This window comes from Salvelinus alpinus, chromosome 1, assembly GCF_045679555.1.
Source record: "Salvelinus alpinus chromosome 1, SLU_Salpinus.1, whole genome shotgun sequence".
NCBI lineage: Eukaryota > Metazoa > Chordata > Actinopteri > Salmoniformes > Salmonidae > Salvelinus > Salvelinus alpinus.
This window is the reverse complement of record NC_092086.1, coordinates 8,199,567-8,217,205: the sequence shown is the minus strand read 5'-3', so window position 1 is coordinate 8,217,205 and position 17,639 is coordinate 8,199,567. Positions and strand designations below refer to the sequence as shown.

At 43.2% G+C, this 17,639-nt stretch overlaps 2 protein-coding genes and 1 long non-coding RNA gene across 7 annotated transcripts in view; 1 reads left to right on the top strand and 2 right to left on the bottom strand.

The window, feature by feature from the left end:
- The window catches only part of LOC139537693 (NLR family CARD domain-containing protein 3-like), a 426,333-nt gene that overhangs the window by 95,311 nt on the left and 313,383 nt on the right, over window positions 1–17,639 (bottom strand). The window lies entirely within an intron of this gene.
- The window catches only part of LOC139540780 (NLR family CARD domain-containing protein 3-like), a 301,765-nt gene that overhangs the window by 32,697 nt on the left and 251,429 nt on the right, over window positions 1–17,639 (top strand). The window lies entirely within an intron of this gene.
- LOC139568786 (uncharacterized) lies at window positions 897–15,922 on the bottom strand. 5 transcript variants are annotated; one of them, XR_011673782.1, is made up of 6 exons: window positions 14,701–15,744; window positions 13,782–13,912; window positions 13,056–13,218; window positions 12,327–12,729; window positions 6,459–6,579; window positions 897–2,193 (listed from the first exon to the last, which is right to left on the bottom strand). It is a non-coding gene; the product is annotated as an uncharacterized lncRNA (long non-coding RNA). The 5 variants fall into 5 exon arrangements; XR_011673829.1 differs by lacking the exon at window positions 897–2,193 and adding an exon at window positions 3,618–5,368; XR_011673731.1 differs by lacking the exon at window positions 897–2,193 and having other exon boundaries at window positions 3,618–6,579.

Sequence of the window (17,639 nt, the reverse complement as noted above, 5' to 3'; positions counted from 1 at the left end):
CCCAGCTACGATGAATGCAGCCTCAGGGTGTGTGGTTTCCAGTTTACAAAGAGTCAGATAAAGTTCGTTCAGGGCCATCGATGTGTCTGCTTGGGGGGGAATATATACGGCTGTGATTATGATTGAAGAGAATTCCCTTGGTAGATAATGCGGTCGACATTTGATTGTGAGGAGTTCTAGATCAGGTGAACAGAATGACTTGAGTTCTTGTGTGTTGTTATGATGATCACACCACTTCTCGTTAATCATAAGGCATACCCCCCCGCCCCTCTTCTTACCGGAAAGATGTTTGTTTCTGTCGGCGCGATGCATGAAGAAACCAGCTGGCTGCACCGACTCCGTTAGCGTCCCTTGAGTTAGCCATGTTTCCGTGAAGCAGAGCACGTTGCAATCCCTGATGTCTCTCTGGAATGCTACCCGTGCTCGGATTTCATCAACCTTATTGTCAAGAGACTGGACATTGGCGAGTAGTATGCTAGGGAGTGGAGCGCGATGTGCCCGTCTCCGAAGCCTGACCACGAGACCGCCTCGTTTTCCCCTTTTTCGGCGTCGCACAGGGTCGCCGGCTGGGATCAGATCCATTGTATTGGGTGGAAGGCAAAACACTGGATCCGTTTCGGGAAAGTCATATTCCTGGTAGGAACGATGATGATGAGTTGACGTTAATCGTATATTCAGTAGTTCCTCCCGACTGTATGTAATGAAACCTAAGATTACCTGGGGTACCGATGTAAGAAATAACACGTAAAAAAACAAAATACTGCATATTTTCCAAGGAACGCGAAGCGAGGCGGCCATCTCTTTTCGGCGCCGGAAGTGTTTTGTACATTCAGAGATATGCAATGTATTGTCAAATACTTTGAATATACTACATGCCTAGGAACTAACTTGGTTAAGGCCACAGTCCTGAAAATGAACGAATTCAACAACTGTCTCTGTCAATTAACAGATACAGTCATGGGTGGTAATGCTACAGTTCACTAGAAAAGTCAAGACACACTGGGAAATGATTTAGGACACATGGCTTAGTGGGGGCAAGGCTTTCACATGACCCCGGAGTGGGAGATGTACCGTGCTACAGACAAGCCTCATTTATGAGGCACTGAAGGAGGCAATAACATGGTGCATTTGTTACCAAGTGGGAATTGGCAATTTATTATAAAATAACACTGGGAAAAATCCACTTGAAAAGGACCTCTAACTGGTAATTACTAAACTCATCATCCTGAGCTCCCACTTCTACCACATGGTGACCTCTGACGTCACCTACTAAGAAAATGTTTTTTATAAAAGGCATTTTTGGCAGTTAAATGCAACAAAACATTATTTATAAAAAGCTATCTGTTTTTGAACTCTATAATTTGTTTACAAGATTGATAGCTGTACTTTTAGTTTATGGTTGACGCAGTTGTTGGCCATTAGCCAATAGCCGTTTATCAATAAGATGAAATTACATGAATGCATCCAAATAGGATTTAAGACAACTGGTCAATTCCCACCTCCCACATGGTTACAAACGCAGCATCAGAGTGAAAACTTGAGACCCAACATAACAATCCTTTCACAACATACAATCCCGGGAACATTGTGAACGCTGAACATTGTAATGGCATTTTATTTTTCCGCTGTACCGGAAAAATTGAACCGTCACCCCAAAACATAGTGAACAGTGGGTTTGGTGAACCGTTACACCCCTACTTACAAGGAACAAATGGCTTTGTCACTGTTCTAGTACTATATAAACTCAGCAAAAAAATAAATGTCCCTCTTTCAAGACCCTGTCTTTCAAAGATAATTCGTAAAATCCAAATAACTTCACAGAACTTCATTGTTAAAGGTTTAAACACAGTTTCCCATGCTTGTTCAATGAACCATAAACAATTAATGAACATGCACCTGTGGAACGGTCGCTAAGACTAACCGCTTACAGACGGTAGGCAAATAAGGTCACATATTCATCATCTGTTATTTCTATACTGCTGATTGAGTCTTCAGGGTCATATCCAACTATGCCTTTGTCAAGACGGCCATATTTAGGTGCAGATCTGGCTGTAGTGAGGCATTTGTCCTTCAATGCATTACATTTCTCAAACTGCTCTCACTTTCACTTTCTGTTCCTGGCACATACTCATCTTCTGTTATTTCGATGCTGCTGATTGAGTCTTCAGAATCATATCCAAGCATTTGTTTGAGCTGAAATCATAAGAACAAATCAGAATTGATACATTTGTTTTACTGAATAGATTGTCTGATCACTGAAAACCTGACCTGTTTCACTCCAACATATCAACTCTTACATACTAAACCAATAGCTGTACAATCATGTCCTGATTATTTGTAATCATTCCATTACCTATTTTGTAGGCTAATGCTCAGTACACACCCAAAATCCTGTGGGAGCAGAAAGAGCCAAAGAACCCTTTTAGGTTCTAGATAGCAGTGTAGAAAAATGACATCCACAGATTTTGGCCTGAGTTTAGGGGAGGGTAGCTGACTAAGGGGAGGGTAGCTGACTGAGGGGAGGGTAGCTGACTGATGGATATTCAGCATGAAACATATCCAATGGGGTGGGGGCAGGCAAAAGTGTTTAGAAAACATGAGTCTTATTTAGAATAAAGAGGACTCCAAAATTACACAATATACACTGCTCCAAAAAATAAAGGGAACACTTAAACAACACAATGTAACTCCAAGTCAATCACACTTCTGTGAAATCAAACTGTCCACTTAGGAAGCAACACTGATTGACAATAAATTTCACATGCTGTTGTGCAAATGGAATAGACAATAGGTGGAAATTATAGGCAATTAGCAAGACACCCCCAATAAAGGAGTGGTTCTGCAGGTGGTGACCACAGACCACTTCTCAGTTCCTATGCTTCCTGGCTGATGTTTTGGTCACTTTTGAATGCTGGCGGTGCTTTCACTCTAGTGGTAGCATGAGACGGAGTCTACAACCCACACAAGTGGCTCAGGTAGTGCAGCTCATCCAGGATGGCACATCAATGCGAGCTGTGGCAAGAAGGTTTGCTGTGTCTGTCAGCGTAGTGTCCAGAGCATGGAGGCGCTACAAGGAGACAGGCCAGTACATCAGGAGACGTGGAGGAGGCCGTAGGAGGGCAACAACCCAGCAGCAGGACCGCTACCTCCGCCTTTGTGCAAGGAGGAGCAGGAGGAGCACTGCCAGCGCCCTGCAAAATGACCTCCAGCAGGCCACAAATGTGCATGTGTCTGCTCAAACGGTCAGAAACAGACTCCATGAGGGTGGTATGAGGGCCCGACGTCCACAGGTGGGGGTTGTGCTTACAGCCCAACACCGTGCAGGACGTTTGGCATTTGCCAGAGAACACCAAGATTGGCAAATTTGCCACTGGCGCCCTGTGCTCTTCACAGATGAAAGCAGGTTCACACTGAGCACATGTGACAGACGTGACAGAGTCTGGAGACGCCGTGGAGAACGTTCTGCTGCCTGCAACATCCTCCAGCATGACCGGTTTGGCGGTGGGTCAGTCATGGTGTGGGGTGGCATTTCTTTGGGGGGCCGCACAGCCCTCCATGTGCTCGCCAGAGGTAGCCTGACTGCCGTTAGGTACCAAGATGAGATCCTCAGACCCCTTGTGAGACCATATGCTGGTGCGGTTGGCCCTGGGTTCCTCCTAATGCAAGACAATGCTAGACCTCATGTGGCTGGAGTGTGTCAGCAGTTCCTGCAAGAGGAAGGCATTGATGCTATGGACTGGCCCGCCCGTTCACCAGACCTGAATCCAATTGAGCACATCTGGGACATCATGTCTCGCTCCATCCACCAACGCCACGTTGCACCACAGACTGTCCAGGAGTTGGCGGATGCTTTAGTCCAGGTCTGGGAGGAGATCCCTCAGGAGACCATCCGCCACCTCATCAGGAGCATGCCCAGGCGTTGTAGGGAGGTCATACAGGCACGTGGAGGCCACACACACTACTGAGCCTCATTTTGACTTGTTTTAAGGACATTACATCAAAGTTGGATCAGCCTGTAGTGTGGTTTTCCACTTTAATTTTGAGTGTGACTCCAAATCCAGACCTCCATGGGTTGATAAATTTGATTTCCATTGATCATTTTTGTGTGATTTTGTTGTCAGCACATTCAACTATGTAAAGAAAAAAGTATTTAATAAGAATATTTCATTCATTCAGATCTAGGATGTGTTATTTTAGTGTTCCCTTTATTTTTTTGAGCAGTGTATTATTTAGAATTAATTGAAATTGGGCATAAAATAAATCAGAAACAACCAAAACAAACTACAAATGCATCCAACAAGTTAGTAGAGTCACAAGCTTGATGTAGCCATTGATAGTAATAAGGGATACATACTAAACAAGTTCTAAAATGGCTATTGAACAAATATCCCAACATTTCTCCTTAACACAAGTGGTTAGAACATGTGCAGGGATTAAAAAATATTAGCCATTTTGTGTTATGCTGTAAGGATTGGGTTCAACTTCCATTTCAATTCAGAAAGTAAAGCAAATTCCAATTCCAAAATGAAAACCATTAAAGAGAAATTAAAAAACACAGTGTAGTGGTTGAAATGATTGGAATTGATCCCAACACTGTGTGATATACTGTACATGACTAGTTCAAGGTTAAATTAAAAAGTATACATTAAAAAAAATGTAGGATAATGTTGCTAAAAAAAATACAAAAATAAATCACAGAAGAATTCTAAAATGTTGTGTCCAATGGTGTCTAATTTGAAAAAAATCTAAATATACACATTGCGAGATATTTATCAAAATAGACAGACATACCTATATTTCCCTATAGGAAACAATGGGACGACCTCAGAGTTCCATGAGTCATTTCTTGTTGTGGTTGACATTTTAACTACCAACGTGGGCAGGTCTCATTGCCAACAATAGCAATGCAGGCATTGTGATGCAGAACAATGGGCTGGGAATAGAACGTTCGGAACGCGAGTTGGTGCCACGGTGCTCAGTAGAACTAATAGGAGATGGCATTGTGATGCAGAACAATGGGCTGGGAATAGAACGTTCGGAACGCGAGTTGGTGCCACGGTGCTCAATAGAACTAATAGGAGATGGCATTGTGATGCAGAACAATGGGCTGGGAATAGAACGTTCAGAAAGCCAGTTGGTGCCACGGTGCTCAGTAGAACTAATAGGAGATGGCATTGTGATGCAGAACAATGGGCTGGGAATAGAACGTTCGGAAAGCCAGTTGGTGCCACGGTGCTCAGTAGAACTAATAGGAGATGGCATTGTGATGCAGAACAATGGGCTGGGAATAGAACGTTCGGAAGGAGAGTTGGTGCCACGGTGCTCAGTAGAACTAATAGGAGATGGCATTGTGATGCAGAACAATGGGCTGGGAATAGAACGTTCGGAAGGCCAGTTGGTGCCACGGTGCTCAGTAGAACTAATAGGAGATGGCAGGGTGAAAAATGCCCTAAAATAAGGCCTGTTTTTTCACGATTACTTCAAAACTAAAGCAAGCAACTGGGACATATGGTAATATTATGAAACTGGGCTCCACGACGGATGCAATGAACTCATTTTTACCAGAAAAAAAGCGTTGTTAAAAATGTCATTTGTCCAGCCTAATAAAGCCATCCCGAGTACAGATGACACCAGTAATGTCAGAGTTTTCAGTTAAGCTGAAAGATAGCTTTGCAACATGATTTGATGAGTTTAGTCTCCCCACAAAGGTGATGCAGTTTGTTAGGGATCCTTTCTATACCGATGCGACGGGGAGACTTCTCTGCGAATGCTAAGGTGCCAATGTCACATGACAAGGGTTCCCTCTACCTAGAGTTCGGAGACGTGCAAACATCTTATCTGAGGCACTTCAGTCTGTGGGCTGTGCAACGTTTTGGACTGAGCATATTATTGCAGAATAATTCCTAAACAGACACGTGTAAATCCAGCTTCTCTCACATGAAAACAAACACTGTTTCTTCCTGTCAAATGTGAATCTTCATACCGGCGGGTTGCACTTTTCTGCTCTCTCCCAAAGTGCAATTTCTTCCATTCGAAGGGAAACACTTGTGTGTTTTTTATGTTCAAAATAAATTGTGTAAAACAGGAAAGAATGAAATTAAATAAATACAGAATGGAATGTGATGCTGGTCAGCTGACATATGCCATGCATAAAAGGTTTCCTATGTGTAAATAAAAATCAAAAACAAAGCTATGTATGAAGAATGTAATGCAGGTCAACTGTGTTATAAGTAGGCCAAAAAAGTGGTTCATACCGGTCTTAGGAAAAGCAATCGCATGTAAAAAATGTCTGGTCCCCAGTAAATAACCTTTTTCAAATCTGCCAACTGTAAGAATATAGTTGAATAGCCCTGATCTAGGTGAATACGCTAGGGGCTATAATAACTGGGGAGTTAGGCTGATAGACAATTTAAAGGGGGATCAACGATCGACTGTGGCCATCATTCAAGTTCTCTTACCGTGGGTTTGGGGCTGGAAGACACAGGTCTCCGCATCTTCTTTCAAGTTGGAATCTGATCCATCCGTGTCCCTGCTGTTCTGAAAGGGTTGGGAGTTGTCATTCTGCAACGCGTCAATGAGCTGAAATCAGTCAAACAAGGCAAACAAAATAAACCTACGCGGCACAGAAATACTTAAATACTATTAGCTCCTTTAAAGTTGAGGTACAATCCAACAAAAATTACCATAAAACACGACAAGTAACCAAGCACGGACACACTAATAGCCAAAAACATTCACACAAATATTAAATACAACAATATTCCTAAAGAATAATGTGTGTGTAGATTGTGTGTGTTCGAGTGTGAGAGTGGACATGTTTAACTATACTTGTGGGGACCAGAAGTCCACGCAAGAATAGCAAACTGACAACCATTGGACCAACTGGGGACATTTGCAGGTCCAGACAAGGAATAAGGCTGTTTCTAGGGGGTTTAGGGTTACAATCAGCATTAGAATACAATGACTTACACAAACAATACAACTAAAGAATAATGTGGGTGTTACAATCAGCATTAGAATACAATGACTTACACAAACAATACAACTAAAGAATAATGTGGGTGTTACAATCAGCATTAGAATACAATGACTTACACAAACAATACAACTAAAGAATAATGTGGGTGTTACAATCAGCATTAGAATACAATGACTTACACAAACAATACAACTAAAGAATAATGTGGGTGTAGATTGTGTGTGTTAGTGTCACAGACTGTGTCTGTGTACCATTTCACAGTCCCTAATGTGCCATGAGATGTTGTTTTATACATTTTTTGAAAGATCATTTTGCTTAATTTTTTTTTATTTTTTAATCCCAGCAGAAATAAATCTGATATTTAGTAACAAAATGAGCCCTTGCTCAATATTATCCAATGGGAGAATCTCTTTTCTTATAGCCCTGCCCATTAAGTGCTGTCAATCAATATCAGTAACATACCAGTTACTGCCAATCAGAGCTGCTAACAGGGGTACAAGGGTCTGTCTGCCCGCCTATTGGCTCTTTCAACGCGGATAGACCACACTGCCTGAACATGCTTTGGCTAAACTCAGCTGTGACTTAAAGAACATTGGACTCAGCGATGACTAACATTTATCTTTCAACATGGCTCGTTTCGTAGTCTGCTGAGCATCATGATCTACTTTTACATGATGTTAGGTAGCTAAGTAAGGGTAGGGATAAAGAGGGAGGGGACATAATGATGTTAGGTAGCTAAGTAAGGGTAGGCCTAATGCTCTCAAGAGAGTATGAGAGCATTAGGGAGGAGATAATTGCATTTCTCTGCAATTGCCGCCACAACAAACCCAACACATACTAGTGTAAATGATTACCGGGTCCTGTCAATACTGGTGTAAATGCTTGATGAGGAGTTTGTAGCTGAGGTTTGTTTATTGAGTGACATCATCAATCACTTGGACTTAATTTGGGACTACAGAGGAGGGATAAAACAGTTATTGACATGATTGACTGCTTTTCTTTTTTCCTCTGATATGAGCCCCCCCAAAACCTTTTCCCTACAGTGGGTAACTATAGAAGGCTAGGCTGGACAATACAGTGGGTAACTATAGAAGGCTGGCTGGACAATACAGTGGGTAACTATAGAAGGCTGGCTGGACAATACAGTGGGTAACTATAGAAGGCTGGGCTGGACAATACAGTGGGTAACTATAGAAGGCTAGGCTGGACAATACAGTGGGTAACTATAGAAGGCTGGCTGGACAATACAGTGGGTAACTATAGAAGGCTGGCTGGACAATACAGTGGGTAACTATAGAAGGCTGGCTGGACAATACAGTGGGTAACTATAGAAGGCTGGCTGGACAATACAGTGGGTAACTATAGAAGGCTGGCTGGACAATACAGTGGGTAACTATAGAAGGCTGGGCTGGACAATACAGTGGGTAACTATAGAAGGCTAGGCTGGACAATACAGTGGGTAACTATAGAAGGCTGGCTGGACAATACAGTGGGTAACTATAGAAGGCACTATAGAAGGCTGTCTGGACAATACAGTGGGTAACTATAGAAGGCTGGCTGGACAATACAGTGGGTAACTATAGAAGGCTGGCTGGACAATACAGTGGGTAACTATAGAAGGCTAGGCTGGACAATACAGTGGGTAACTATAGAAGGCTGGCTGGACAATACAGTGGGTAACTATAGAAGGCTGGCTGGACAATACAGTGGGTAACTATAGAAGGCTGGGCTGGACAATACAGTGGGTAACTATAGAAGGCTAGGCTGGACAATACAGTGGGTAACTATAGAAGGCTGGCTGGACAATACAGTGGGTAACTATAGAAGGCACTATAGAAGGCTGGCTGGACAATACAGTGGGTAACTATAGAAGGCTGGCTGGACAATACAGTGGGTAACTATAGAAGGCTGGCTGGACAATACAGTGGGTAACTATAGAAGGCTGGGCTGGACAATACAGTGGGTAACTATAGAAGGCTGGCTGGACAATACAGTGGGTAACTATAGAAGGCTGGGCTGGACAATACAGTGGGTAACTATAGAAGGCTGGGCTGGACAATACAGTGGGTAACTATAGAAGGCTGGGCTGGACAATACAGTGGGTAACTATAGAAGGCTGGGCTGGACAATACAGTGGGTAACTATAGAAGGCTGGGCTGGACAATACAGTGGGTAACTATAGAAGGCTGACTGGACAATACAGTGGGTAACTATAGAAGGCTGGCTGGATAATACAGTGGGTAACTATAGAAGGCTGGGCTGGACAATACAGTGAGTAACTATAGAAGGCTGGGCTGGACAATACAGTGGGTAACTATAGAAGGCTGGGCTGGACAATACAGTGGGTAACTATAGAAGGCTGGCTGGACAATGGAAAAGGTCAAGGAAGAAAAATGGCAAGCAAACGTTGGCTAAGCTGGGGAGGCAGGTAGCCTAGTGGTTAGAGCGTTGGACTAGTAACCGAAAGGTTGCAAGATTGAATCCCCGAGCTGACAAGGTAAAAATCTGTCATTCTGCCCCTGAACAAGGCAATTAACCCACTGTTCCTAGGCTGTCATTGAAAATAAGAATTTGTTCTTAACTGACTTGACGAGTTAAATAAAAGTTTAAAAAGTTGTTTTAAATACAAATAAGCTGGAGCACTAGCGCCAGCCCACAGCAAATGAATGGAATCAAACACTCGCAAAGCCCGTTTTGACTGGAGTGAAGCTTGGAGATCAATTTCACCTAAATGGCACCAAAAAAATGTATCCCTTTTTATTTTACCACTACAATCTGTTCTTAGGACGAAACTGAAAAATAACAACCCGTGTAGAAAGTAAACAGCTGCACCTCGATGGTGCCAGGTGTGCTGATGTCTGCATAACGAGGAAGGAAGAAAAACATTGCTATTTCTGGCTAGCGGTCAATGATATACACATTGTAACTTTGCAACAAGATTTGATGATTTTAGTCTCCCCACAAAGGTGATGCAGTTTGCTAGGGACCCTTTCTATACTGATGCAGTTTGTTAGGGACCCTTTCTATACTGATGCAGTTTGTTAGGGACCCTTTCTATACTGATGCAGTTTGTTAGGGACCCTTTCTATACTGATGCAGTTTGTTAGGGACCCTTTCTATACTGATGCAGTTTGCTAAGGACCCTTTCTATACTGATGCAGTTTGCTGGGGACCCTTTCTATACTGATGCAGTTTGCTAGGGACCCTTTCTATACTGATGCAGTTTGCTAGGGACCCTTTCTATACTGATGCAGTTTGTTAGGGACCCTTTCTATACTGATGCAGTTTGTTAGGGACCCTTTCTATACTGATGCAGTTTGTTAGGGACCCTTTCTATACTGATGCAGTTTGTTAGGGACCCTTTCTATACTGATGCAGTTTGCTAAGGACCCTTTCTATACTGATGCAGTTTGCTGGGGACCCTTTCTATACTGATGCAGTTTGCTAGGGACCCTTTCTATACTGATGCAGTTTGTTAGGGACCCTTTCTATACTGATGCAGTTTGTTAGGGACCCTTTCTATACTGATGCAGTTTGTTAGGGACCCTTTCTATACTGATGCAGTTTGTTAGGGACCCTTTCTATACTGATGCAGTTTGCTAGGGACCCTTTCTATACTGATGCAGTTTGTTAGGGACCCTTTCTATACTGATGCAGTTTGTTAGGGACCCTTTCTATACTGATGCAGTTTGCTAGGGACCCTTTCTATACTGATGCAGTTTGTTAGGGACCCTTTCTATACTGATGCAGTTTGTTAGGGACCCTTTCTATACTGATGCAGTTTGCTAGGGACCCTTTCTATACTGATGCAGTTTGTTAGGGACCCTTTCTATACTGATGCAGTTTGTTAGGGACCCTTTCTATACTGATGCAGTTTGTTAGGGACCCTTTCTATACTGATGCAGTTTGCTAGGGACCCTTTCTATACTGATGCAGTTTGCTAGGGACCCTTTCTATACTGATGCAGTTTGCTAGGGACCCTTTCTATACTGATGCAGTTTGCTAGGGACCCTTTCTATACTGATGCAGTTTGTTAGGGACCCTTTCTATACTGATGCAGTTTGCTAGGGACCCTTTCTATACTGATGCAGTTTGCTAGGGACCCTTTCTATACTGATGCAGTTTGTTAGGGACCCTTTCTATACTGATGCGGGGGGAGACGTGTCTGCAAAAGCTGACTTATTTTATTTAGTATATATTTTCTTAACTCTATTTCTTGAACTGCATTGTTGGTTAAGGGCTTGTAAGTAAGCACCTGTTTTATTCGGCGCATGTGACAAATAAAACTTGATGTTGATTCGCACGGGACTAGTACTTTCAGGTGACCAAAAAACATTAGGTTATTCTGGTTGGAATTAAAAATGACTGACATGGCAGATTTAGACAGGACAAAAATTACATATATGTTGTTTTGTGCTCGGGCACATAATTACATTACCCGACCTCCCCCCGTAAATCAACTTGTCGTCCTTAGCAGACACAAAAATACAAACATTAGGAGTTATTGTATTGTGCTAGTCAATTATTACAGAGAACAATCATTTTTTGGAGACCCTGTCCTGCTATCAGCCTGTGATGTGTGTGTTGTAAAGTGCCTTTCTGATGGGCTCTGATGCTCTGCCACAGCCCCTGTCCTGCTATCAGCCTGTGATGTGTGTGTTGTAAAGTGCCTTGCTGATGGGCACAACGGCAGTAGGTAGTATACGGTGATATTGAAGCCCGGTGGGTTACCGGTGTATCCCTGTGTACTACCTACTGCTGTTTTGCCTTTGAGCAAGGGACTTCACCCCTAAGTGCTCTGCTCTGCCACAGCCCCTGGATGCTCCCAGCCTGTGACCAACAGGCAAAACAGTCAGACATCTCTGCACTAAGAGACTGTTTTTGTAGAAACTGACAAACCCCTGGATACTGACACATAATCAACATGTTTAAAACACTGAAAAATCCCCTCAAATCAAAAAACGTGATCTAATGCATTGTATACATCTGGTGACCTACTGTATAAGAAAGCACACAGGAAATGCCTGGTGTAGCGTTTAGTTTTGAACATCCTATTCTGGTCAGATGCAGGACTGAACTTTTCAGGAGAAGAGCAACACCCTCATTAGTTGGGCTACTAAATGAGCCCACAAGAGCCTAACTACTGAGTTCTTATTGCTAATGTTTTTATTTCATATATTTCAATGTATTGTATATTTAGTTAACTCTTGATGTATGTAACAACTGCACTGCATTCCAGTGCAATTGATGTTAGACTATAAATGTGTATTTGTGAAAGTGAAATAGTAAATGTGATAATAGAAAAAAATAAACTCATATTGATCTATGACTTTAGTAAAGTTCTTACCAGGTTTTGGGCTGGACGACAATTCAGTTTTGATGACCTGAATTAAGTGAACCAAGACAACAATTAGACATCAATTACATCTTAGTAGTTAAGAGACACTGTCTGCATCACAACATATTGCATGACAGGGTAGTGAATTGCTCATCCTCCCGGCTCTTCCAAGATGGGTGGTAATTTCATCTAGCATCTTTAAAAAAAAAAGTTCCTCACCTGTGTTCTCCATGGCCAGTCTGAATCACCGTAACTATAAGTCAACTCTTCGCCAGCTGCAATATCTCGAGTCGCGAAGAGGCACAAGTGTGGCTCATCGTTTGCTTGTATGGCCTTCATTTTGAGATTGAGTCTTTAGTGATCATCATTAACGAGTCTCCCGAGGGAGGAGTCTTCTTCAGATGCATCAATGCTGCATAGAAACATAACATGTCAGTTTAATGAAGATATTGCAGCACAGGGTTTCTATTCCAGAAAAGGGGCAGAAAAGTCCCTAACTGTTGTTTAACAAAGGAGTGCAGATGCTCTGATAGCGAACCAGTTGGTTTGAAGACTAATATTGTTCCTGACTGTTTAGGTCAGGGACAAGGTCAAATTAGTATCTGGGCCTGAGATAGGCCTACAGTGCATATTGTGCCACCAACCATTTAAATGTCTGTCTCCATTTTAATGTTGTTGCTTTTTTTAGATCTCAAAAGGCAGTAATATGTTTATTTTGTTCTCATCAATCCTACTTACCACCATGTTCTTCCTTTCCATTGGAAATCGAAAAGAAAAACCTTTGCAGAATCATTGTACTGATCAGCTCGGACCTCGCCCTCCTGTTGTGTAAGCAGTTCACCTCGGTACTCCACAACAAAGTCTCCTTTGGATATGAATTCAGTGGCAAAAACTCCCCGTCCTTAGCAGACACAAAATACAAACATTAGGAGATATTGCATTGTGCTTGTCAATTATTACAGAGAATAATCACTGTCTGGAGGTCCACTCCGGTCACATGATCACCCCATTCAACTTGCCAAGCTTCTCCAAAAACAACTGTTCTCATAAAATGACCTCACACTGTCTAAAAGTGATCTCACACATATCACTGCCAATCAAAATGAGGTTCAGGTGTGCAGCAGGGGGTTTAGGGAGGGGGATGCGCTGCTCTGTCTTTCAAGAGGCTAGATTCAGTTGTCACTCTTACTTTGTCTTCTAAACCAATGATTCGTTTTCACGGTGGGCCTTTTCAGGTGGAAGGAGATTTCAGATGGAGCATCGTGTGACTGTAGTGGACCTTTAAGAATCCTATGACCATAATACAAAGACATGGCTATTCCTTTAAACCTTTTTTCCTGGGTGACTGTGCCCATATATCCCAATTCACTGTTTCCCACTAACCTCTAAAATGTACATCTGATTCATCTAATTCATAGCTGTCATATTTAGGACTGTCAGAAATATATTCAATCTTCACCTTACCTTTAAAGATATTGATAAAACGCTGGTAAAGTACTGGTTTATCAATGTTTGATCTGATGTGATGCTCTGCATCCTCCATGGGCCGGAGTCGCCTGGAAGATCTCTCCGTCAGGCCAACTCAAATCCTTAATCTGTGGAATAAAGCAGACATTATAAACTGGGTAGTTTGGGTCCTGGATGTTGATTGGCTGAAACTGTGGTATATTTAAGAAATAAGGCACCTCGGGGGTTTGTGGTATATGGCCAATATACCAAGGTTAAGGGCTGTAACCAGGCAGGCACTCCGCGTTGCCTCTTACATAAGAACAGTCCTCAACCTTTCCTTGTGCTTTACTGCTTAACTATACCAAGGCTGTCAGACAATCAACATTCATGGCTTAACCTACAATTTATAAGAGACATAATGTATGTTTGTTAGATGACTACAAAACAAGCACGTTAGAAGCAGTAAAAAATGCCATCTGTGACTTTCCCTCTTCCACTCTGCTATGAGATGCAAGGTGGGGTGCACAACCCCTGGTTTCCAGCCAGCCAACTTTAGCTCGCTAAACTAACACCATCTAATGTTATCAAACTGCTACCGTCTCAAGTTCATCTATGGGGATCACGTGTCCCATTTAGCTGTCTATGCATGTTACTTATAACCACACTGATAGAATTGACTGAAATAGCCATAAAATATCAGTCTCTTTATCAACAGTTATGTTAACTAATCAAGCTACCCGCCCAAATGTCAACAAAATTGGCTCACTAGTGCATTAGCTAGATAGTGAGCGAACATTAGCACTAGCAACAAACAAGCTAACTAGGCTAACATAGTTCATAAACCAATACAACGATTTATGGTGCTGGAATTGTACTACAGCATGAAAATAACTTTCCATATCATTTCAATTGTTGAAAATATGATATTGCTCACCTTTCTTTTAGGAACAGCGGGGACCTGCAGATGGGCCGCCCCGTGTTAACGGACGAGCTTCTCCAGATGAAAGTGATTTTCCCTCTCTGGCTCTGCGCGGTAAAGTGGAGTGGGGGAGGGGAATCACAACGTGGGGACAGAGATAGTCATATAGGGGACGTGTCACCACAGTGGTGTGTGTGCATCTGTCAAGGCGCTGGAATCCTATACAATCGACATGACTGATGTTGATATTTCAGTTGTGTACTAAATATTCTATAGACCTAAGAAATAGGCTAATACATTGCAAAATGAATGCATTTCCCTAGGCCTATAGGTCATAGGAAACTTCAAGACACCAAAATGTACATTTTAAGGATTCAGAAATTGTATTGATTGATCCAGAAACACATAGGAATAAGGTCAATAGGCCTTGGCTATTTTCTGACATAGGAAGGGCTGGCTTACCTGGGCTATTGCCCCTGGGCCCCGGAGAAATAAAAAAATATACAGTATGTAGTATATATTTATTTTTTACTGCAACCGCCAACCACAGGGGGATTCAGGAGCCCACTCTCAATGAGTGTAGAGGCCTGCTGCTGTGGACACTTTGTTATTTGTCAGATGGGGAGGAGAGGAGGTAGGGGGGACACTTGTTTAATTAATTAATTAATTAAAATATATAAACTGCATAATAAATAAATGTGACTAGTAAAATGTGTGATTCAGGAGCTGGGACCAAGCCCGTAGGGGACCCAAGGGGCAAAACAAATACAAAATAAATACTTTTTACAATTATTATTATTTTTTTAATCCAACCACAGGAGCCCGCTCTCAATGTTTAAAATACAACAGAGCATAATTTAGCCAAAGAGGATCAATAGTTTCTACAAAAATAACTATCAAAAAGACATACAGTACATGTACTGTATCTGCCAAAATAAAAGAAACACCAACATAAAGTGTATTAAACGCATAGTTAAAATGAAATTAAATCAAATTGTATTTGTCAACTGCATCAAACACAACAGGTGTAGGCATTACCTTGAAATGCTTACTTCCAAACCCTTACTTACGTAAGCCTAGGAGTTGACGTCCCGATGGATAGGGATCAACCCGTCACGCTCGTAGTCGACATTGTCACACTGAACCCTTTCACGATGACTAAGCTCACGTTTTCTGAAGATGTCTAATACGTAGGAGCTCCCTCTGTCTTCCAGAGCGGCTTCGGCAAGCTCCTTCTCGCAACGGAACATACGTTCCCTGGACACGCTCGCGGTGGCTCTCGTCATCTCCCTTCTCGGTCCTATCAGGCAGGGAGGGCATAGGTTCTGTACTGTCAAGCGTTTGATGTCTGGTTAACGATACCAACGTGCTTTCTCGTATACTTACAAAGTCCGTAGCTTATGAACCGAGCCTCCAGCATGTTCTGGATGCTGTTTAGAGCCTTATGTTGTCTGTGTAGCAACAGGCTGAGACAGGCTAACAACCCTGAGCAACCTAAACCGAGGTGGTGGTTATTACCACTACTACCAGGACGACAGCGACGATGAGGACAGCGACGACGACAGTGATACCAAGGTCCAGGCACGTGTGGTTAAGCTCTCCAATCTGAAACGCAAAGCCATCGACGTCACCACAGACGTGATTGTTGCTGAAAACCTTCTGAGACGACACGGTAACGATTCGAGTTTACTAATGTACCACGACAAGTGCACCGAAGAGATGTATAGAGCTCTCGGTAAGCTCCCCGTAACGTCACACGGAGCTCTAGTTAAGAGTCCTTACAAGAAGCTTCGCAAGGGCGTGTGGGACACTCGAGACATTGTCGTCTAACCAACAAAATAAACATCTTAACAATGGACTCTGTCGGTCTCAGAGGTTGCTATTGACATCAACTCTATCTCTACTATAGCAAGCACACAGCCAGGTCGCCTGTTAGTCCTTATAATTTAATTCAATCGACTAGAGCCCCAAGAGGTTGCCCGCATCATGAGTGTGGTAACCATGGACCCGAGCAGCTACACGCTGAAACCACTGGCGACCGTTGTGCGTTTGGTGAAAGCACCAACCTTCCTGGTCTCGCCAAACAACACATTCGCTGAGTACATGGTGGATAACATAATCAGAGCCTCGGCCACCAACAGTTCCATCTCTGCTGATGCCACCGTTGTGATATCTCAGGCTCACATGGGAGTTACCCTGTTCAGACAACAGAGAGAAACGAGTCGCCTACTCGCTGGCTTTGTATACAAGATGCTGGTACCGGACGAAGTAGTTCCCACAGGTACGAGGTTCTGCAGGCGCTACAGGATCACGGACCAGCGCGAGGCTCAGCAGGGCACCTACGACACAATTAGCAACGGAGTGCAGACTAGAGAGTACAGCCAAGTGTTCCAACATAGGTCCAAGGTGGTCACGATGCAATTCGGAAGCCTCCTGAGCGTTACAGTGCCTTCGGTGGCCATGGATCTGATCAGAAGAGAGTTGCTGGGAGCTAACTAGGACCATTGAGGTGCTCAGATATTGTGCTCAGATATTGTTCAGCGCAACCCACCTTGACAGACAGAATCGCACAAAGGACAAAGAGCTCTAGTCGAGCTGAGAAATTGGACTCTGTATTGGTGATGGCTGAACTCATGTGCGGTATGATCAATATACAGCCCGACTATTTTGTTTGCGCCCTAGAAAACGCTGGGAGGATACTAGGGAGCGATAAGCCCGAAGTCATGATCGTGGGTGACACGCTGTTCCGCGTCATCTCCCAGAGAAGCTCCAACGGCATAATACGGTCTCAGATCGTCAGCGAGGACACCAAGATCACCCCCGAGTTCTCTGTGTACACCATGGCCAATGAGACCGGTAGAGCAGGGGTAGGCTACGAGTTCACCATGAAACAGGTCACCCAGCACGACATTGGTGACAAGGACCTACCCTTCACCAACGAATCGTGTTTCCAG